Consider the following 23867-nt stretch of genomic DNA (forward strand, 5'->3'; position numbering starts at 1 on the left):
CAATGAGGTGATCATCCCTTTCTTATTTCTCAGTTCAACCCAAACAACTTCCCTGGATGTATTCCCAAGAATACCCTCCCAGAGTACAGCTGCAACGATATCCCTCGTCAAAAACATCACTCCCCCCTCCACTCTTGCCTCCCTTCCTGTCACGTTTGTATTGTGGAACTTCAAGCTGCCAGTCCAATCTATCACAGGCAGGTTTCTGTAATTGCTATGGTATCCCAGTCCCAAGTTCCTAACCACACCCTGAGTTCATCGGCTTTCCTGTTGTTAGTTGTTGTATTGTGGGAGGAAACCCACACAGATGGAGGGAGAACTCCACACAGATCATTGGCCAATGCTGGGATCAAACCCAGGTCCCTGGTGCGATGATGCAGTAATGCTAACCACTGCACAACTATGCCGCCAGCGAGAATGCAAGAGAAATCTTCGCAGAGTGTGTGGAAACACAGTTCATGTTTTGTGTTGAGTGTGACTTTTGAAAGGTTTGCAGTATCTCTCCTCCAATGCTGCCAGACCACGTTGTTTTTCCCCAGGATTGTGTGGTTTGCTTCAGATTTACAGGCTGCGCAGTATCTTGCTTTTAGTCCAGAGGGTAAATTCCTTCCAGAGTCTTCAGCATGTGACAGTACTGTCAATGTAAGAATTATATTTTGTCTGGGTTTTTGAAAAGAAACTTGGAGGCAAAGGCAGGTAACTGTCTATTAGTAACCAGTGAAGGAAACAGCTTATGAGGCCTTGGGGTTTGTTTAAGAAATTGGAATAAAAGCAGCAGCCTGAACGGGTGCAGTCCAGCTCTCAGAACCAGAATTAGTAGAGTTAGCTTTCAGTGGTTGTTTTGGAGCCTTGAAATGGAACTTATTTACCCCCCCTCTCCAGGTTTATGCCATTATGACTACTGGTCTCGAGTCAAACCATGTGGTGCTGGAAAAGTTCAGCCAGTCAGGCAGCATCTGAGGAAAAGGGGAGTCAACATTTCAAGAATAAGCTCAGCATCAGGAATGTGGAAGGAGACTCCAAGGCAACAGACAAATGAGAGGGAGGGAGTGGGGCTGGGTGAAAGGTAGCTGGGAATACAACAGGGAGATGAAGGTGGGGGCAGCTGGTGATAGCTGGGAAAGATAGACATGGACAGTTCAGAAAGGACTGTGCTGAGTTAGCAAGTTGGATCTGGGATGGGAGGGGAAGAACACGAGATCAGAACTGGCAAAGTCCACATTGATCTCATCAGGTTGGAGGGTCTGAAAGATCCTAAAGGTGGAAGATGAGGTGTCCTTCCCCCAGTTGTGGGTGGCTAGAATTTGGTAGCAGAAGTAGTCCAGGACTTGCATGTCCTTAGAATAGGAGGGGATTTGGAATGTTCAGCCACAGGGTGGTGGGGTTGGTTGGTGGAACCAACTGTCAGACCAAAGGGGTAGCCATGGGCACCTGCATGGACCACAGCTATGCCTGCCTCTGTCTGGTACATGGAAGTTACTCTTCCATAGCTACACTGCCACCATTACACATCTTGCCCTCCATTTCATTGATGACTATTGTTAACATGTTGTACTCCCATGTGGAGCAAGAACAGTTCAGTGTTTACTGTGGAGGACAAGATGGAAGGTGGAAAATGGGGAACGAGATGGTGACATCTTGAAAAATTTCAAGATTAAAGAGCAGGTAGTCCTAGATGGCTGAAACTACATCCCCTGTTCTAGATGAGAGAGCACAGTCGAACAAATTCACCTCAAAGAATAGAACAAGAGTAATCAATATTCCAAATGGGGTTCTCAGCATTTGACTGAGCAGATACCTTTCTGGACGTTTAGTTTGATGATTTAGGGACAGGATAACATTCAGCCCATCAGTTTGAAAACTGAATACTGTAGATTTCAGTATTCCGAGGGAAAACAGGACACTGACAACAGGACTGGCCACACACCGGGAGATGGTAACATTGGGAACGCACCTGGACACTGCTGAAGAGAATCTAAACAGACTAGAAACACCAGCTGTTCCTCCCTCAGACACTGCCACATCTGAGCAGTTCTTCCAGCACATTCTGCAAACAGTGATTTAATCAGAATGGAAAGCCCCTTTCCAAGGTGGTCATCAATCCCCTGTACTCCCTGAAAGCAGCAAACATATCTTGCATAACCCAATCAATCAGAAAGCTCAGTTCAGGGATTGGAGAGGCTCAACTCAGGGATTGTACCCAGGGATGGTTTAAACTAAGAATGATGAAACAAACCAGGTCCAGAGAGAAGACACCATGAATCACTGCTTTATTGACTATTCCAATCACCAGTTGATGGGTGTTTGCTTGTGTCTCCTGTACAGGAACAAGGCCAGCAATGAAGCAGAGATCAGACAGACAGCTGTCACAGTCAGGACCACCATCAAAACCAGCACTGACTCCACACCTACAAAACAAGGAGAAACCAATGGTTACAGAGGGAAAACAGGGACAGAAAGGGAAACTAGCAGGCAGCCAACTCACCGCTTGGAGACCTCTCCTGCAACTTTCTGTCACCCTCAGTCAGGGGCTGAGTTGGCAGGTTGGTCAGCTCAGTATCCAGGATGATCAGGGGGCCAAGTGAGGCCTCCCCCTCCCACTTCAATCCAGCTTCACTCTCTGAAACATCAAACAGCCCAGTCAAGGAAGGGAGGGGGGTGAGGGGAGATCCCCAACATCTAGAGGGTCACTGTCCTACCAGGTTCAGCACCAAGGTCTCTCCTTCCTCTGAAAGGGATCAGGATCTCTCTTGTGCTCCCACAATTCCCCACATGGCAACAGGCACAAATGTCACTGTCTGACTCCTCCAATGGGGTCCAACTAAACGAGAAACAGCCCATCAACCACATGGTGCATCACCTCTCCCAACAACAACATCCCTGAGGGACAGGGAGAGGGAACTTACATATTCTGCAGCTTCTGGAAAGTACAAGCTTTATTCCTGGAATCTCCCTGATCCACTGCAGCAACTCAGGTGACAGGTGATGAACATCTGAGGGACACAGAACAAGTCAGTGTTTAGTGACTCCCTCTCCAGGGTGGAGAAGCACATCAGCAGCTTCATCTTACCAAGGATCGCTCATCTCCATAGAAACGGAAGGCATCCAGGTCAAACCGGAGCTTGTCTGGCTCCCGCCCGTCTCTCGGCAACACAAAGGTTGAAAAGGAGTCCTCAGCTTTGCTGTCCAGGAGGCAACTGCAGATGGACAAAGGGCCATGAAGTGAATGGAGTGAAGTCATTGAGGTGGGAGCAGCTGGAGAAAGCAGAGAGCTCCTTACCCATTGTAGTCAATGATGCTGTATCTCGGGGTGGAGTCCTTGTCTGGGCTCAGTGTAGCTACACAGCGATCAATGTACAGCTTCAGGGGCACATGGTTGGCCATTGAAACAGATGCCTCAATGTGAATGAGGTCTCCCAGGGAGTAGACAGTGGAAGTGCGCTCTGTCAGCCAGTCACCTGAAGTACAGCGAGACAAGGGTTGGAGCCAGTGGGTACAACTCAGAGAGAGACACCAGGAGATCCCTCCCCAGCCACCCATCACATACCATTCATTAGACGCAGGGAAAATGACAGATGCCCTTCTCCAGACCTGGTGGAGCTGAAAGGGATCCAGGTGGGCTTGATGGGATTGCTGCTCACATTGCCCTTCCTGGGGGAGGGAGACAGGGCAGCCATTTTAGGACAGTGTCAGACAACAACAGCAGGGGATCGTACTGACAATCAAGTAAAGAGTCTCACCTCAAATAACGACATTCAATGGGAACAACAGCACCATTGGTTCTCACAATGACAGATCCAGGATAGTTTGGGATGTGGGTCAGGTGGGTTGTGTAGACCAGGAAATCTTCAGTCATCTGAAAGACACCAGGTTAAAGAATGAGAGGCTGATCTGAAATGAGAAAGATCTACAGTGTTTACAATGACACCGTCCCATTGTGACAAGTCTTTAGGGAGCGCGACAGGCTCAGGACCAGGAGACTGCTTTCCCACACCAAGCTGGAGAGACCAGTATTCAAGTGCAAGAGTTCAGGGGTTAGTCATTTAGGATCAACTTAACGTATTACATAATGCCAAATATCAGGATGGGAATTCCTGATGCGAATGTTGGTTAAAGAGATGTGTTGGGCTCCCAGGCAGAGTTAGAGATAAATATTGATGGAACAGGGACATGGTGGTAAGCACTGCTGCCTCACAGCACCAGAGACCCAGGTTCAATTCCCACCTCAGGCAACTGAGTTTGCTCCTTCTCCCTGTGTCTGCGTGGGTTTCCTCCCACAATCCCAAAAATGTGCAGGTTAGGTGAATTGGCCATGCTAAATTGCCCCAAATGTTAGGTGAAGGGGTAAATGTAGGGGAATGGGTCTGGGTACGTCACCCTTCAACATGGACTTGTTGGGCCCAAGGGCCTGTTTCCACACTAAGTAATCTAATTTTAAAAAATGGTGATTGTTAACACAGGAACAAGGCTGCAGGGATCTTTCCGACATCAACTCTCGATGTTATCAGGAAACCTCCAGATTGTGAGCAGAGATTGCTAGCAGAATACCGAGAGATTAATAGCAAGGAGACAAGATTAGAGGAAACAACAATTTACTAGTATTAAATAAAAGACTTTCCAACAGGTCAAATGTAGAGCTCAAGGAGGAGAGTCAGTTTATTCATAAACTAGCCCCCAGTGGGAGGGAATCAAGTCAATTTGTCTTGTGGGAATGGAACTACTTTCCCCTCAAACTAGCCACAGGCCATGCTGCGATGAGTTATGTTCCTGTGACCTCACTATTGGAGAAGAGAGTCCCTATCACAAAACGAAATCACACTTTAGAAGGTCACAACTAAACTTGGAGAATGTTCATAGTATCAAAACATCACCCACAAATCACCACATGATACCCAATTCATACTGACAAAACATACATTGTAACAGAACAACTCCTGTAATCAGGGGATTCCAAACCAATGAGAATGGGAGCACAAGGCTAGAGATAGAGAACAGTTCAGGCACAGACAATCCAGGAGAGGAACCTGGACTGAGGATTTGAGAAAGCAGGAGAATGGTCCTTCTCAAGATTAATGGTCTCTCAGCCAGGAACCTTCTGCAGCCCAAGCTTCCAACAAGTTTAAACAACCCCCATTACCTGTAATCTGCTGCCGCACTCATGCAGCCCATAGTCAAAGAGGACAGTCTGGTTCTCAGGGAACACTCTGGTTGGACGACAACCTGCTCTCCCCAGGGTCAGGTCAGCAGCTTTAACCAGGTGCCTGGTTCCAAATAAATCCAGCTGGGCCCTAACCAGCAGGTTGTGCTCTCCACACTGCACCATCACAGTCTGCAGTGGGGACACACTCCCAACCTCAGACATTCGGAAACTAGAACCAATGGGACCCCCATGAGGAGGCACTCTCTCAGGAACAGGGCTGGCTCTCACTATTGTCCATGGAAAGCTCTGGCTCAGAAACTGTTGCCATGTTTCAGAGCAACAAACAGCTCCAACTAACACCAACAGAGGGAACAAACCCCTCACTACACAATCACCCATGATCCTAAACAACTCAACCATCCCCCCACACCCCCAACCAGCTCCTTTTATACACACAACCTGCACTCACCTGACACCAATGTGACCAGACGCTGCAACATTGAACCAATCAACCAGCCCCAATCTCTACAATTTCCACCAATGACTGAACTCATTGAGTTATTATCAGGAGGGCCTATTTCATTTGGATCAATAGGAGTGGCTGTGAGCTGCTGTGCTGTCACCTGACTGAATTCAGCTCCACAAGGTCTCATGGTGAAGGCCCCATGGATAGAGGTGGGCGCCGCAGGGAGTGGAGTGCATCATTTCTCCCTCCAATTCTATTTTGATTTAGTCCCTACCCTCCCCCCTCACTGTTTGATCACACAGCACTGTCCTTTGATGTGAAGGGCAGTGCTTGTCACTGGCCACCCGGGTGTTTTCCTATCTTCCTGGTGGTGGGAATTGAATAAAGATTCGTGCACTTTGTGTCTCTCACTGTGTCTCACAGCTGCACACACACACCATGGGTGCTGGGGATAAAATAAGCACTACCACACTTAGGTGGTAGTGCGGGGGAAGAAATAAAAAAAAGAAAACAAAATATAAACAGAAAAAAAAAAAGAGGTGGGCGCCGCAGGGAGTGGAGTGCATCATTTCTCCCTCCAATTCTATTTTGATTTAGTCCCTACCCTCCCCTTCACTGTTTTGATCACACAGCACTGCCCTTTGATGTGAGGGGCAGTGCTTGTCACTGGCCACCCGGGTGTTTTCCTATCTTCCTGGTGGTGGAAATTGAATAAAGATTCGTGCACTTTGTGTCTCTCACTGTGTCTCACACCTGCACACACACACACCATGGGTGCTGGGGATAAAATAAACACTACCGCACTTAGGTGGTAGTGTGGGGGTTTAAAAAAAAAAAGAAAAAAAAAGAAAAAAAAAACAAAAAAAAAAAACAAAAAAACAGGAGTGTTAGGGCAGGTCTGAAGACCTCCTCGTGGGTCTGCTCCTAGGCCTGGCCAAACTGGCCATTAACAGGTCCAGGCAGCGGGCCGTGGAGGGGGTCGTTAGGGCCGACTGCCTGCCCCTCTTCCGCGGTTATGAAAAAAAAAGAAAAAAAAAAGAAGGAAAAAAAAAAATAAAAATAAACAGCATTAAGTATATTGGGTGTGGGCGTTTGCACTCCCTTTTTGAAAAAATAGAGGTGGGCGCCGCAGGGAGTGGAGTGCATCATTTCTCCCTCCAATTCTATTTTGATTTAGTCCCTACCCTCCCCCCTCACTGTTTGATCACACAGCACTGTCCTTTGATGTGAAGGGCAGTGCTTGTCACTGGCCACCCGGGTGTTTTCCTATCTTCCTGGTGGTGGGAATTGAATAAAGATTCGTGCACTTTGTGTCTCTCACTGTGTCTCACAGCTGCACACACACACCATGGGTGCTGGGGATAAAATAAGCACTACCACACTTAGGTGGTAGTGCGGGGGAAGAAATAAAAAAAAGAAAACAAAATATAAACAGAAAAAAAAAAAGAGGTGGGCGCCGCAGGGAGTGGAGTGCATCATTTCTCCCTCCAATTCTATTTTGATTTAGTCCCTACACTCCCCTTCACTGTTTTGATCACACAGCACTGCCCACTGATGTGAAGGGCAGTGTTTGTCACTGGCCACCCGGGTGTTTTCCTATCATCCTGGTGGTGGAAATTGAATAAAGATTCGTGCACTTTGTGTCTTACACTGTGTCTCACACCTGCGCACACACACACCATGGGTGCTGAGGATAAAATAAGCACTACCGCACTTAGGTGGTAGTGTGGGGTTAAAAAAAGAAAGCGGGGAGGAAAAAAAAATACACAGGAGGGAGCACTTTGTGTCTAAGAAAAAGAAAAAGAAAAAAAAGAAAAAGAAAAAAAAAACACAGGAGGGAGCACTTTGTGAAAAAAAAGGCCCCATGGATACAAGTAGCTCATTGATCCAGGGGGGTGTCTGCTGGGTCCTGCCTCCCTCCCTCACCCGAGGGACTGATAGTGAGACCCACGGAGAGATTGTCTGAGGATGGGGTTTGGGTAGAACAAAGGGAATGACCTTATACTACACCTCCCCCTGTAAGTGTTTGATGGAGTCAATATGGAAGATGCATTATTCTGTATGTTAACTTGTCATGTCCCTGTCTGGGGAGTGTTTGATCGGGACAATGCAGGGAGAGCTTTACTTTCACTTTCCTTTTCATTCATAGACTCGAGGCAGTTTTACTCTGTATTTCACCGCGTGCTGTCTCTGTCCTGGGAACCTTTAATGGGGACAGCTTTCCTTCCAGTTTTCAAGAAAAGAGGAAGATTTTGTTTCAGTTGGAAAGAGTAGAATCTTTTACTCTGTTTCTAACTCAGGGATGTCCCTGGATTGAAAGTGTTTGATGTAGACAGTGTAGCTGTACGTTTAGTTTAAAAGTGTAGAGACAGCTGTCTGTTCAGTGACAATGAGCAGAGGAAGCTCATGTATCGTGTCCCACACTGACCTTGCTCTGGTGGAGTTTGTTGGGGGATGGTGTTGAGGGAGAAAGTGAGGACTGCAGATTCTGGAGATCACAGTCAAAGTGTGTGGCCCTGGAAAAGCACAGCAGGTCATGCAGCATCTGAGGAGCAGGAGAGTCGGTTTCGGGTATAAGCCCTTCATCAGGATTGTGGATTGGGAAAGGGAGCTTAGAGATAAATAGAAGGTTAGGGGTGGGGGCAAGGAAGCTCGGATTGCGATAGATAGATGCCTTGGGGATGGGGGCAAGGCAGCTGGGTTGGTGATGGGTAGATGCAGGTGCGGGGTGTTCAGAGAATTTTACATTCACTCTAAAAGGGAAGATGGGGCAGCATGGTGGCACATTGGTTAGCAGTGCACCAGGGACATGGGTTCAATTCCAGTCTCGGGCGACTCTCCGTGTGGAGTTTGCACACTCTCCTTGTGTCTGTGTGGGATTACTCTGGGTGCTCTGGTTTCCTGCCACTGTCTAAAGATGTGCAGGTTCGGTGGATTGGCCATGCAAACTTTCCTCAGGGATGTGTAAGTTAGATGCATTAGTGAGGCGACATGTAGAGTAATAGGGGAGTAGGGGAGGGGAATGAGTCTGGGTGGGTTATCTTTCAGAAGGTCAGTGTGGACTTGTTGGGCCAAATTGTTTCCATTTTGTAGGGATTGTATGATTCTAGATAAAGATGGATAAATCCCTAGGAGCTAATCAGGTGTCCCTTTGATCTCGGAGAAGCTAGGGAAATGATTACTGGGCCCCTTACTGAGATATTTCTATCATTGATAGTTGCAGGTGAGGTGCTGGAAGATTGGAGGTTGGCTAACACATTGTCATGATTTAAGAAAGGTGCTAAGGAAAAGCCAGGGAATATAGACCGGTCAGCCTGACATCAGTGGTGGGCAAGTTGTTGGAGGGAATCCCGAGGGACAGGATTCACATGTATTTGGTAAGCCAAAGACTGATTATGGATAGTTAGCATGGCTTTGTGCGTGGGAAATCATGTCTCATGTACTTGATTGAGTTTTTTGAAGAAGTAACAAAGAGGATTGATGAGGGCAGAGTAGTGGGCATGATTGATATGAATTTCAGTAAGGCATTCAACAAGGTTCCTCATGGATGACTGGTCAGCAAGGTTAGATCTCATAGAATACAGAGATTTGGATACAGAACTGGCTGAAAGTAGAAAACATAGGGTAGTGGTAGTCGATTGCTTTTCAGAGTGGAGCTCTGTGACCAATGGTGTGCCATAAGAATCGATGCTGGGTCCACTACTTTTCATCATTTGTATAAATGATTTGAATGTGAACATAGGAGGTATAGTTAGTAAGTTTGCAGATGACACCAAAATTGGAGGTGTAGTGGACAACAAAGAGGGTTACCTCAGATTACAACGGGATCTTGATCAGATGGGCCAATGGGCTGAGAAGTGGCAGATGGAGTTTAATTTAGATAAATGTGAGGTGATGCATTTTGGCAAAGCAAATTTTAACAGGACTTAGACACTTAATGGTAAGGTCAGATGGAGTGTTGCTGAACAGAGACCATGTAGTGCAGGTTCATAGCTCCTTGAAAGTGGAGTCTTCGGTAGAATAGGATAGTGAAGAAGGCGTTTGGTATGCTTTCCTTTATTGGTCAGAGTATTGAGTACAGGAGTTGGGAGGTCATGTTGCGGCTGTACAGGACATTGGTTAGGCCACTGTTGGAATATTGCGTGCAATTCTGGTCTCCTTCCTACCGCAAAGATGTTGTGAAACTTGAAAGGGTTCAGAAAAGATTTACAAGGATGTTGCCAGGGTTGGTGGATTTGAGCTACAGGGAGAGGCTGAATAGGATGGGACTGTTTTCCCTGGAGCGACCTTATAGAAGTTTATAAAATCATGAGGGGCATGGATAGGATAAATAGACAAAGTCTTTTCCTGGGGTGGGGAGTCCAGAACTGGAGGGCATAGGTTTAAGGTGAGATGGGAAAGATATAAAGGAGACCCTAGCGACAACGTTTCCACGCAGAGGGTAGTACATGTATGGAATGAGCTGCCAGAGGAAGTGGTGGAGACTGGTACAATTGTAACATTTAAAAGGCATTTGGATGTGTATATGAATAAGAAGGGTTTGGAGGGATATGGGCTGGGTGCTGGCAGGTGGGACTAGATTGGGTTGGGATATCTGGTCAGCATGGATGAGTTGGACCGAAGGATCTGTTTCCAAGCTGTACATCTCTATGACTCTATGTGCAGGTTAAGTTAACTGGCTATGCTAAATGGACCATTGTGTTCAGGAATGATTAGGTTAGGTGCATTAGTCATGGGTAAATGTAAAGTAAGGGGATGGGACTGGGTGGCTTACTTTTCAGAGGGTCAGTATGGACTTGTTGGACTGAACGGCCTGTTTCCACACTGCAGGGATTCTATGTTAATTAAACTCCTGATTCCTTGACACTAATGGCTATCACTGAGCTATCTGTCTCAGGCTCAGGCTTCTGTCTACAGGTGGGTGGAACAAGTGGCATAATGGTAGTGTTACTGAGACAGGAATTCAGTGAGTCAGGTTAATCATCTGAGGCTGGGCTCTCAAATCTCATTGTAGTCACTGATGGAATTTTGTGTTCTATCTTTTTTGCGAATATCTAATCTTAGTAATTCTGACTGTGAAACTAATCTTTTATCATTCACAATTCCCATGAGGGAAGGAACTCTACCATCTTGACCTGGTCTGGCCTAAATGTGACTCCAGACCCACAGCAATATCGCTGATTCTGAAATAGCTGAGTAAACCAATCAAATCAAGGGCAATTAGGGACAGGCAACAAATCCCAGCCGAGGCAGAGAAGCCACAGCATATTTAATAGTGAGGGATTGAGCAATGGGAATGTCATGGAGGCTGTCATGGTATGACAGTGAGATTTTCCCTTGTTGGAGACGGTCATTGCCTGACAGTTGTGTGTTCTGAATGAGAATGTTGTTCAGGTCTTGCTGCATTTGAACAGGGACTGTTTCAGTATCTGTGACGTTGTCAATGGGACTGAACATTGGGCAATCATGAGCAAACATCCCCACTTCTGACATTCTGATGGAGGGAAGGTCTTTGATGGAGCAGTTGACATGATTGTGTCTAAGAGAGTACCTTGAGGAACTCTGGCAGAGATGTCCTGGGAATGTGGTGATTGAACATTGATAACCAGAACCATCTTTCTTTGTGCAGGGCAGGACTCCAACCAGCAAAGAGCTTTTTCTAATCCCACTGAGTCCAATTTTCTGAGGACTCCTTGGTAAATTGTTCAATCAAATTCTGCCTTGGTCTTCAAGCAGTCACCTTCACTTCCCCTCTTAAGTTCAGCTCTTTTACGTATTTGGACCAAGGTGTACTGAGATCAGGAGCTGGGTAGCCCTGGTGGAACACAGACTGAGCATCAGTGAACAGTTTAGTGTGGAGGACATGTGCCTTGATAACACTGTTGACAAAACTTTCCAACACTTCGCTTGTGGTTGAGAGTGGATTGGTGGGGGAGTAATTGGCAAGGTTGGATTTATCCCACTTTTTGTCAACAGGACACTACTGGGCAATTTTCTCCATTTCCAGGTAGATGCTGCAGTTGTAGCTGTACTGGAACAATGGATAGGGACACGGCACGTTCAGGATCACAGCTCTTTCACCTTATTCCCACAATGTTAGTCAGGGTGCATTGGCGTCACAGTATCTAATGTCTGCAGCTGTTTGTCACATGGAGTCAATAGTGCTGACTGAAGACAGGTATCGGTGATGCTGGGGACTACAATGGATTGGCCCTTTGGAGATTACTGGCTGCAGGTTGTTGCAAATGTTTCAGCCTTATCCTTTGTGCTGGGTTCCCCCATCATTGAGGGTGGGGAAATTGTGGAACCTACTCCCCTTGGCAAATTGGTCCTTGCCTATGAAAATGTCCATCCCCACTAACCCCATTTCCCTGTACATGGCCCACAGCCTTCTAATCCTTTCCTATCCATGAATTTGTCCAAATGCACTTTGAACGTTGTTTATGTACCTGCCTCAACCACCTCTGCTCGCTTCCTATTCCATATGCGGACCTCCCTGTGTGTGAAATCATTGCCCCTCAATTCCCTTTCATTCTCTCCCCTTAACCTTAAACTGGTGCCCTCTAGTCCTTGACTCCTCAACCCCGGGAAAAAGACTGAGCACATTCATCCCATCCATGCCTTTCTTGATCTTTTACACTTCCATGAGATTCCCACCCCAGGCTCCTTTGCTCGAAAGAAAAACATCTGAGCTTGTGTAACCTCTCACTCCAACTCAGACCCGGAGTCCTGGCAACATCCTTGTAAATTCCTTCTGCACTCTATCCTGTTTAATAACACCTTTCCTACAGCAAGGTGACCAAAACTGAACACAATACTCCAAGTGCAGGCCTCGTCACCATTCTGTATAATTGCAACATAACTTCCCAACATCTCTACTCAATGCCCTGACTGATGAAGGCCAGTGTGTCAAAAGCCTCCTTCACTGCCCTGTCTACCCGTGACTCCACTTTCAGAGAACCATACACCTGAACTCCAAGGTCCCTCTGTTCCACTACACTCCTTAAGGCCCGAACATTCATCATGAAACTCCTACCTTGATGTGACTTCCCAATAAGTAACACCTCATTCTGATCTACATTGAACTCCATTTGCAATTTCTCGGTGCATGTGCTCAGTTGGGAGAAAGTGAGGACTGCAGATGCTGGAGATCAGAGTCAGAAAGTGAGTTGCTGGAAAGGTACAGCCGGTCAGGCAGCATCTGAGGAACAAGAGAGACAATGCTTCATGCACAAGCTCTTCATCAGGAATGAGGGGATGCCCTCAAGATAAATGGGATGGGGTAGAGCTGGGAGGAGGGGAAATGAGGAAACTGGTGAAATCGACATGGCCCAATCACATTGGATCATGGTAATCTCCTCCGCAGCTCACTACACCACCAATTTTGGTGTCATCTGCAAACTTACTAACGATACCTCCTATGTTCACATTCAAATCATTTATATAAATGACAAAAAGTAGAGGACCCACCACTGATCCTTGTGGCACTCCACTGGTCACAGGCCGCCAGTCTGAAAAACAACCCTCCACCACCCTCTGTCTTCTACCTTTGAGCCAGTTCTGTATCCAAATGGCGAGTTCTCCCTGTATTCCATGAGATCTAACTTTGCTAACCAGTCTCCCATGGGGAATCTTGTCAAACACCTCACTGAAGTCCATCTCAATCACATCTACTGCTCTGCCCTCATCAATCCTCTTTGTTACTTCTTCAAAAAACTCAATCAAGTTTGTGAGACATGATTTCCCACGCACAAAGCCATGTTGACTATTCCTAATCAGTCCTTGCCTTTCCAAATACATGTACGTCCTGTCCCTTAGGATTCTCCAACAACTTGCCTACCACCAATGTCAGGCTCACTGGTCTATAGTTCCTTGGCTTGTTCTTACCACCCTTCTTAAACAGTGGCACCACGTTAGCCAACCTTCAGTCTTCCAGCAACTCACCTGTGACTATTGAGGTTACAAGGTGTCCTGCAATCACTTCCCTAGCTTCCCACAAAATTCTGGGGAACACCTGATCAGGTCCTGGTGATTTATCCATTTCAAGACATCCAGCTCTTCTTCCTCTGTCATATGGACATTTTTCAAGTTGTCACCATCTATTTCCCTATATTCTATATCATCCAAGTCCTTTTCCGCAGTACATACTGATGCAAAATATTCGTTTAGTATCTCCCCGGTCTCCTGCGGCTCCACACAAAGGTTGCCTTGCTGTACTTTGAGGGGCCATGTTCTCTCCCTAGTTACCCTTTTGTCCTTTATGTATTTGTAAAAACCCTTTGGATTCTCCTTAATTCTATTTGCCAAAGCTAGCTCATGTCCCCTTTTTGCCCTCCTGATTTCTCTCTTAAGTATATTCCTACCACCTTTATACTCTTCTAAGGATTCATTGATCTATCCTGTCTATTCCTGACATATGCTTCCTTCTTTTCTTAACCAAACCCTCAATTTCTTTAGTCATCCAGCATTCCCTGCACCTACCAGCCTTCCCTTTCACCCTGACAGGAATATACTTTCTCTGGATTCTTGTTATCTCATTTCTGAAGGCTTCCCATTTTCCAGCCGTCCCTTTACCTGCAAACATCTGCCCCCAATCGGCTTTTGAAAGTTCTTGCCTAATACCATCAAAATTGGCCTTTCTCCAAATTAGAACTTCAACATTTAGATATGGTCTATCCTTTTCCATTACTATTAAAAACTTAATAGAATTATGGTCGCTGGCCCCAAAATGCTCCCCCACTAACACCTCAGTCACCTGCCCTGCCTTATTTCCCAAGAATAGTCACGTTTTGCAACTTCTCTAGTCGGTTCATCGACATAATGAATCAACAAATTTCTCTCCATCTAAACCCTTAACACTATGACAGTCTCAGTCTATGTTTGGCAAGTTAAAATCCCCTACCATAACTGCCCTATTATTCTTACAGATAACTCCGATCTCCTTACAAGTTTGTTTCTCAATTTCCCTCTGACTATTGGGGGGGTCTATAATACAATCCCAATGAGGCGATCATCCCTTTCTTATTTCTCAGTTCAACCCAAACAACTTCCCTGGATGTATTCGCAAGAATACCCTCCCAGAGTACAGCTGCAACGATATCCCTCGTCAAAAACATCACTCCCCCCTCCTCTCTTGCCTCCCTTCCTGTCACGTTTGTATTGTGGAACTTCAAGCTGCCAGTCCAATATATCACTGAGGCAGGTTTCTGTAATTGCTAGGGTATCCCAGTCCCATGTTCCTAACCACACCCTGGAGGTCATCTGCTTTCCTGTTGTTAGTTGTTGTATTGTGGGAGAAAACCCAGACAGATGGAGGGAGAACTCCACACAGATCATTGGCCAATGCTGGGATCGAACCCAGGTCCCTGGTGCGATGATGCAGTAATGCTAACCACTGCACTGCTATGCCGCCAGAGAAATCTTTGCAGAGTGTGTGAAAACACAGTTCAAGTTTTGTGTTGAGTCTGACTTTTGAAAGGTTTACAGTATCTCTCAAATGCTGCCAGACCACGTTGTTTTTCCCCAGCATTGTGTGGTTTGCTTCAGATTTACAGGCTGCGCAGTATCTTGCTTTTAGTCCAGAGGGTAAATTCCTTCCAGAGTCTTCAGCGTGTGACAGTACTGTCAATGTAGGAATTATATTTTGTCCTGGTTTTTGAAAAGAAACTTGGAGGCAAAGGCAGGTAACTGTCTATTAGTAACCAGTGAAGTAAACAGCTTATGCGGCCTTGGGGTTTAAGAAATTGGAATAAAAGAAGCAGCCTGAACGGGTGCAGTCCAGCTCGCAGAACCAGAATTAGTAGAGTTAGCTTTCAGTGGTTGTTTTGGAGCTTTGAAATGGAACTTATTTACCCCCCCTCTCCGGGTTTATGCCATTATGACTACTGGTCTCAAGTCAAAACATGTGGTGCTGGAAAAGTACAGCCAGTCAGGGAGCATCTGAGGAATAGGGGAGTCAACATTTCAAGAATAAGCTCAGCATCAGGAATGTGGGAGGAGACACCAAGGCAACAGACAAATGGGAGGGAGGGAGTGGGGCTGGGTGAAAGGTAGCTGGGAATACAACAGGGAGAGGAAGGTGGGGGCTGCTGGTGATAGGTGGGAAGGAGATAGACATGTTGGACAGTTCAGAAAGGACTGTGCTGAGTTAGAAAGTTGGATCTGGGATGGGAGGGGAAGAACACGAGATCAGAACTGGCAAAGTCCACATTGATCTCATCAGGTTGGAGGGTCTGAAAGATCCTAAAGGTGGAAGATGGTGTCCTTCCTCCAGTTGTGGGTGGCTAGAATTTGGTAGCAGAAGCAGTCTAGGACTTGCATGTCCTTAGAATAGGAGGGGCAGTTGGAGTGTTCAGCCACAGGGTGGTGGGTAGAACCACTGTCAGACCAAAGGGGTAGCCATGGGCACCTGCATGGACCACAGCTATGCCTGCCTCTGTCTGGTACATGGAACAGTTCCTCTTCCACAGCTACACTGCCACCATTACACATCTTGCCCTCCATTTCATTGATGACTATTGTTAACATGTTGTACTCCCATGTGGAGCAAGAACAGTTCAGTGTTTACTGTGGAGGACAATATGGAAGGTGGAAAATGGGGAACGAGATGGTGACATCTTGAAAAATTTCATTAAAGAGCTGGTAGTCCTAGATGGCTGAAATCACATCTCCTGTTCTAGATGAGAGAGCACAGTCGAACAAATTCACCTCAAAGAATAGAACAAGAGTAATCAATATTCCAAATGGGGTTCTCAGCACTTGACTGAGCAGATACCTTTCTGGACATTTAGTTTGATGGTTTAGGGACAGGATAACATTCAGCCCATCAGTTTGAAAACTGAATACTGTAGATTTCAGTATTCCGAGGGAAAACAGGACACTGACAATAGGACTGGCCACACACTGGGAGATGGTAACATTGGGAACACACCTGGACACTGCTGAAGAGAATCTAAACAGACTAGAAACACCAGCTGTTCCTCCCTCAGACACTGCCACATCTGAGCAGTTCTTCCAGCACATTTTGCAAACAGTGATTTAATTAGAATGGAAAGCCCCTTTCCAAGGTGGTCATCAATCCCCTGTACTCCCTGAAAGCAGCAAACAATATCTTCCATAACCCAATCAGAAAGCTCAGTTCAGGGATTGGAGAGGCTCAACTCAGGGATTGTACCCAGGGATGGTTTAAACTAAATGAAACAAACCAGGTCCAGAGAGAAGACACCATGAATCACTGCTTTATTGACTATTCCAATCACCAGTTGATGGGTGTTTGCTTGTGTCTCCTGTACAGGAACAAGGCCAGCAATGAAGCAGAGATCAGACAGACAGCTGTCACAGTCAGGACCACCATCACAACCAGCACTGACTCCACACCTACAAAACAAGGAGAAACCAATGGTTACAGAGGGAAAACAGGGACAGAAAGGGAAACTAGCAGGCAGCCAACTCACCGCTCGGAGACCTCTCCTGCAACTTTCCGTCACCCTCAGTCAGGGGCTGAGTTGGCAGGTTGGTCAGCTCAGTATCCAGGATGATCAGGGGGCCAAGTGAGGCCTCCCCCTCCCACTTCAATCCAGCTTCACTCTCTGCAACATCAAACATCACAGTCAAGGAAGGGAGGGGGGGTGAGGGGAGATCCCCAACATCTAGAGGGTCAATGTCCTACCAGGTTCAGCACCAAGGTCTCTCCTTCCTCTGAAAGGGATCAGGATCTCTCTTGTGCTCCCACAATTCCCCACATGGCAACAGGCACAAATGTCACTGTCGGACTCCTCCAATGGGGTCCAACTACATAAGAGAAACAGCCCATCAACCACATGGTGCATCACCTCTCCAACATCCCTGAGGGACAGGGAGAGGGAACTTACATATTCTGCAGCTTCTGGAAAGTACAAGCTTTATTCCTGGAATCTCCCTGATCCACTGCAGCAACTCTCAGGTGACAGGTGATGAACATCTGAGGGACACAGAACAAGTCAGTGTTTAGTGACTCCCTCTCCAGGGTGGAGAAGCACATCAGCAGCTTCATCTTACCAAGGATCGCTCATCTCCATAGAAACGGAAGGCATCCAGGTCAAACCGGAGCTTGTCTGGCTCCCGCACGTCTCTCGGCAACACAAAGGTTGAAAAGGAGTCCTCAGCTTTGCTGTCCAGGAGGCAACTACAGATGGACAAAAGGCCATGAAGTGAATGGAGTGAAGCCATTGAGATGGGAGCAGCTGGAGAAAGCAGAGAGCTCCTTACCCATTGTAGTCAATGATGCTGTATCTCGGGGTGGAGTCCTTGTCTGGGCTCAGTGTAGCTACACAGCGATCAATGTATAGCTTCAGGGGCATGTGGTTGGCCATTGAAACAGAGGCCTCAATGTGAATGAGGTCTCCCAGGGAGTAGACAGTGGAAGTGCGCTCTGTCAGCCAGTCACCTGAAGTACAGCAAGACAAGGGTTGGAGCCGGTGGGTACAACTCCAGAGAGACACCAGGAGATCCCTCCCCAGCCACCCATCACATACCATTCATTAGACGCAGGGAGAATGACAGATGCCCTTCTCCAGACCTGGTGGAGCTGAATGGGATCCAGGTGGGCTTGATGGGATTGCTGCTCACATTGCCCTTCCTGGGGGAGGGAGACAGGGCAGCCATTTTAGGACAGTGTCAGACAACAACAGCAGGGGATTGTACTGACAATCGAGTAAAGAGTCTCACCTCAAATAACGACATTCAATGGGAACAACAGCACCATTGGTTCTCACAATGACAGATCCAGGATAGTTTGGGATGTGGGTCAGGTGGGTTGTGTAGACCAGGAAATCTTCAGTCACCTGAAAGACACCAGGTTAAAGAATGAGGGGCTAATGTGAAATGAGAAGGTTCTACACAGGGTTCAATGATACCATCCCATTGGGACAATTCTTTCAGGGAGAGATAGAAGCAGCCTCCTGAGCCTACCAACAACCACCAACTCCACCCCCACATTCCCTGAGCTAGAGAGACCACTGTTCAAGAGCAATGGGTCACAGGTCAAGGATTAGTCATTTTGGATCAGTTTAACAAGATTGACATCATACCAAAGATCAGATTTGAATTCCTGATGCAAAAGTTGGTTTAAAGGAGGATGGGTGTTGGGCTTCCAGACAGTATTTGCAATAAATATTGAGGGAACAGGGATGTGGTGATTGTTATCACAGAAGGAGGTTGCCAGGATCTTTTGGCCATCTAATTCCAAGTGTAATCAGGAAACCTCTAGATTGGACTAGACCTGACTGATCCAATACCTGGAGGTTTGCAGTAAACTGAGGCAATAAAAGCTGTGTCCAAGAGCTGAGAAAAGTAGAGAAAACAATAGGACACCAGAATGAAATCAAAACAGTTTCACTGACAGGCCAAGTGTGGAACCCCTCAAGTACAGAGCCCCCACCGTAGGAAGGAGGTCAAGTCCATTTACCTGATGAAATGGAAGATACTTTCCCTCAAATTAAACACATCATGCTGCTATCCTGATGAAGGGCTTCTGCCCAAAGTGTCAATGTTCCTGCTCCTCGGATGCTGACTGACCTGCTGTGATTTTGCAGCACCACACTAATCTGTACTGCTATATTATAGACATTCCTGTAACATCTCTATAGAGAAACTGCACAACACAATGATGCACTGTGGAAAGTCACTAAATCAATTCAGGAGAAAGTTCACAGTATCCAAACATCCACAAATCACATGATACCCAATTCACACTGAGAACATTCATTGTAACAGAACATATATAACCAGAAGCTTCCAAACCAGTGAAAATGGCAGCACAAGACAAGAGAAGGAGAACAATTAAGGCAGAGTCCAATCCAGGATAGGAACCTAGTCTGAGTATTTGAGAAAGCAGGAGAATGGTCCTTCCCAATATCAATGATCTCAACCAGGAATCGTTGACAGACCAAGCTTCCAGCAAGTTTAAACAACCCCCATTACCTGTAATCTGCTGCCACACTCATGCAGGCCATAGTCAAAGAGAACAGTCTGGTTCTCAGGGAACACTCTGGTTGGACGACAACCTGCTGTCCCCAGGGTCAGGTCAGCAGCTTTAATCAGGTGCCTGGTTCCAAATAAATCCAGCTGGGCCCTGACCAGCAGGTTGTGCTCTCCACACTGCACCATCACAGTCTGCAGTGGGGACACACTCCCAACCTCAGACATTCGGAAACTAGAACCAATAGGACCCCCATGAGGAGGCACTCTCTCAGGAACAGGGCTGGCTCTCACTATTGTCCATGGAAAGCTCTGGCTCAGAAACTGTTGCCATGTTTCAGAGCAACAAACAGCTCCAACTAACACCAACAAAGGGAACAAACCCCTCACTACACAATCACCCATGATCCTAAACAACTCAACCATCCCCCCACACCCCCAACCAGCTCCTTTTATACACACAACCTGCACTCACCTGACACCAATGTGACCAGAAGCAGCAACATTGAACCAATCAACCAGCCCCAATCTCTACAATTTCCACCAATGATTGAACTCATTGAGTTATTACCAGGAGGGCCTATTTCATTTGGACCAATAGGAGTGGCTGTGAGCTGCTGTGCTGTCACCTGACTGAATTCAGCTCCACAAGGTCTCATGGTGAAGGCCGCATGGATACAATCATCAAACGTAGCTCATTGACCCAGGAGGGTGTCTGCTGGGTCCTGCCTCCCTCCCTCACCTGAGGGACTGATAGTGAGACTCACGGGAGAGATTGTCTGAGGATGGGGTTTGGGTAGAACAAAGGGATTGACCTTATACTACACCTCCCCCTGGAAGTGTTTGATGGAGGCAATATGGAAGAAGCTTTATTCTGTATCTGAATGTGTCATGTCCCTGTCTGGGGAGTGTTTGATCGGGACAATGCAGGGAGAGCTTGACCTTCAGTTTATTTTTAATTCCCAGAGTAGAGGTAGTTTTACTCTGTATTTCACTGCGTGCTGTCTGTGTCCTGGGAACCTTTGATGGGGACAGCTTTCCTTCCAGTTTTCAAGAATATGGGAAGCTTTAGTTTCAGTTACAGAGAGTAGAATCTTTTACTCTGTTTCTAACTCAGTGATGCCCCTGTATTGAAAGTGTTTGATGTAGACAGTGTAGCTGTACATTTAGTTTAAAAGTGTAGAGACAGCTTTCTGTTCAGTGAAAATGAGCAGAGGAAGCTCATGTATCGAGTCCCACGCTGACCTTTCTCTGGCGGAGTTTCATGAGGATGGTGTTGTGGAAGAAAGTGAGGAGTGCAGATGCTGGAGACCAGAGTCGAAACGTGTGGCACTGGAAAAGCACAACAGGTCATGCAGCATCCGAGGAGCATGAGAGGCCACTTTCCCAGTAGGAGCTGTTCCTCAGGATTGTGGATTGGGAAAGGGGGCTGAGAGATAAACAGGAGGTTAGGGGTGGGGGCAAGTTAGCTGGGATGGCGATAGGTAGATGCAGGTGTGGGGTTTTAAGCGAACTGAAATTTCAGTTTGAAAGGGAAGATGGGCTGGCATGTTGGCACAGTGGTTAGCACTGCTGCCTCACAGCGCCAGGGACATGGGTTTGATTCCATTCTCAGGTGACTCTTTGTGTGGACTTTGCACATTCTCCCCGTGTCTGTATGGGATTACTCTGGGTTTTCTGGTCTCCTCCCACTGTTCAAAGATGTGCAGGTTCAGTGAGCTGGCAATTGGAATTCACCCACAGTGTTCTAGGATATGTAGGTTATGTTCATCATTCAAGGGAATGTAGAATAATAGGGTAGGGGAATGGGTCTGGGTAGGTTACTATTCAGAGGGTCAGTTTTTGGTGCCAAATGGCTAGTTTCCACACTGCAGGGATTCTATGATTCAACATCAAGGTAGAAACATGCATTGGAGCTGATCAGGTGTCCCCGAGAACTCTGTGGGAAGCTTCGGAAGTGATTGCTGGGGCCCTTGCTGAGATATTTTGTATCATCGACAGTCACAGGTGAGGTGCTGAAAGACTGGGGTTTGGCAAATGTTTAAGAAAGGTGGTAAAGAAAAGCCAGGGTACTATAGACTGATGAGCCTGACATCAGTGGTGGGTAAGTTGTTGGAGAGAATCCTGAGTGAGAGGATTTACATGAATTTGGTAAGCCAAAGACTGATTAGGGATAGTCAGCATAGCTTTGTGCATGTGGAACCATGTCTCATGTTCCTTGTGGGGCCTTTTGAAGAAGTAACAAAGAGGACTGATGAGGGCAGAGCAGTGGATGTGATCTATGTGGACTTCAGTAAGGCATTTGAAAATGTCCTCATTGGGGCCTGGTTAGCAATGTTAGATCTCATAGTATACAGGGATTTGGATACAGAACTGGTTGGAAGGTAGAAGACACAGGGTAGTGGTGGAGGATTGCTTTTCAGAGTGGAGGCCTGTGACCAGTGTGTGCCATAAGGATTGGTGTTAGGTCCACTGCTTTTTGTCATTTGTATAAATGATTTGGATGTGGACATACAAGGTATTGTTAGTAAGTTTGCAGATGACACCAAACTTGGAGGTGAAGTGGACAGCGAAGGAGGCTACCATGATCCCATGAGTTTGGACCATGTCGATTTTCACCAGCTTCCTTAATTCACCTCCTCCCAGCCCCATTCATGTCCCTTTTATCTTTCAGGCATCTTGGTGGGGGGGGGGGGGGCTCATTCCTGATGAAGAGCTTGTATTTGAACAGTGGGACCTTGATGTTCAGGTGCACCGTTCTCTGAAAGTGGAGTCACAGGTAGACAGGGCAGTGAAGGAGGCTTTTGACACACTGGCCTTCATCAGTCAGGGCACTGAGTACAGACGTTGGGAAGTTATGTTGCAGGTGTATAGAATGTTGTTGTGGCTGCACTTGGAGTATTGTGTTCAGTTTTGGTCACCTTGCTATAGGAAAGATGCTGTTAAACAGGATAGAGTGCCGAAGGAATTTACAAGGATGTTGCCAGGACTCCGGGTCTGAGTTGGAAGGAGAGGTTGCACAAGCTCGGACTTTTTTCTTCATAGCAAAGGAGATTGGGAAAGGGGGCTGAGACATAAACAGGAGGTTAGGGGTGGGAGCAAGTTAGCTAGGATGGCGATAGGTAGATGCAGGTGTGGGGTTTTGAGGGAATTGAAATTTCAGATGGGGTGTCACGCTGGCTCAGTGGTTAGCACTGCTGCCTCACAGCACCAGGGACATGGGTTCGATTCCAGTCTCGGGTGACTCTTTGTGTGGACTTTGCACATTCTCCCAGTGTCTGTGTGGGATTACTCTGGGTTTTCCGGTCTCCTCCCATTGTTCAAAGATGTGCGGGTTCAGTCGGCTGGCAATGGGAATTTACCCATAGTGTTCTAGGATGTGTAGGTTAGGTTCATCATTCAAGGGAACATATATGAACCTCAGTAAGGCGTTCAACAAGGTTCCTCATGGGTGACTGGTTAGTAAGGTTAGATCTCATGGAATACAGGGATGTGGATACAGAACTGGCTCAAAGGTAGAAGAAACAGGGTAGTGGTGGAGGATTGCTTTTCAGAGTGGAGGCCTGTGACCAGTGGTGTGCCAGAGTGGGCGGCACGGTGGCACAGTGGTTAGCACTGCTGCCTCGCAGCGCCAGAGACCTGGGTTCAATTCCCGCCTCAGGCGACTGACTGCGTGGAGTTTGCACATTCTCCCCGTGTCTGCATGGGTTTCCTTCGGGTGCTCCGGTTTCCTCCCACAATCCAAAAATGTGCAGGTTAGGGGAACTGGCCATGCTAAATTGCCCGTAGTGTTAGGTGTAAGGGAATGGGTCTGGGTGGGTTGCGCTTCGGCGGGTCGGTGTGGACTTGTTGGGCCGAAGAGTTTTCCCAGCATTCTGTGGTTTGCTTCAGATTTCCAGCCTGTGCAGTATTTTGCTTTTAGTCCTGAGTGCAAGTTCCTTCCAGAGACTTCAGCATGTGACACTGCTCTGGTTTTAAGAATTATATTTTGTCCCAGTTTTTTGAAGAGAGGCTTTAAGCCAAAAGGTGGAGAGCGGTCTCTTGAAAACCAGTGATAAAAAACAGCCTGAGGCCTTGGGCTTTGAAGAAATTGAAACAATAGAAGCAGCCTGAATTGGTGTCTTCAAGCTCTCAGAACCAGAATGAGTAGTTTTATCTTGCAGCAGTTGCTGCTGGGGCCTTGAAATGGAAGCAATTTCTACCCTTCTCCCCACCCCAGTCACAGATAAAATCTGCCGGGAGGGTACTCTGTCTCTCTTGCAACTCCAAGAGAGACAATGTTTTTATAAGCTTGCCTTTTGTCAA

General features: G+C 46.9%; 2 pseudogenes; both read right to left on the reverse strand.

The window, feature by feature from the left end:
- Nucleotides 1-3052: 3052 nt before the first annotated feature.
- LOC148138664 (zona pellucida sperm-binding protein 3-like) lies at nucleotides 3053-5362 on the reverse strand (annotated as a pseudogene).
- Nucleotides 5363-17624: 12262 nt separating this feature from the next.
- LOC122545706 (zona pellucida sperm-binding protein 3-like) lies at nucleotides 17625-19790 on the reverse strand (annotated as a pseudogene).
- Nucleotides 19791-23867: the final 4077 nt, after the last annotated feature.

This window comes from Chiloscyllium plagiosum, unplaced genomic scaffold (assembly GCF_037043375.1).
Source record: "Chiloscyllium plagiosum isolate Xiang-an unplaced genomic scaffold, Cpla_swu_hap1 HiC_scaffold_39, whole genome shotgun sequence".
Taxonomy (NCBI): domain Eukaryota; kingdom Metazoa; phylum Chordata; class Chondrichthyes; order Orectolobiformes; family Hemiscylliidae; genus Chiloscyllium; species Chiloscyllium plagiosum.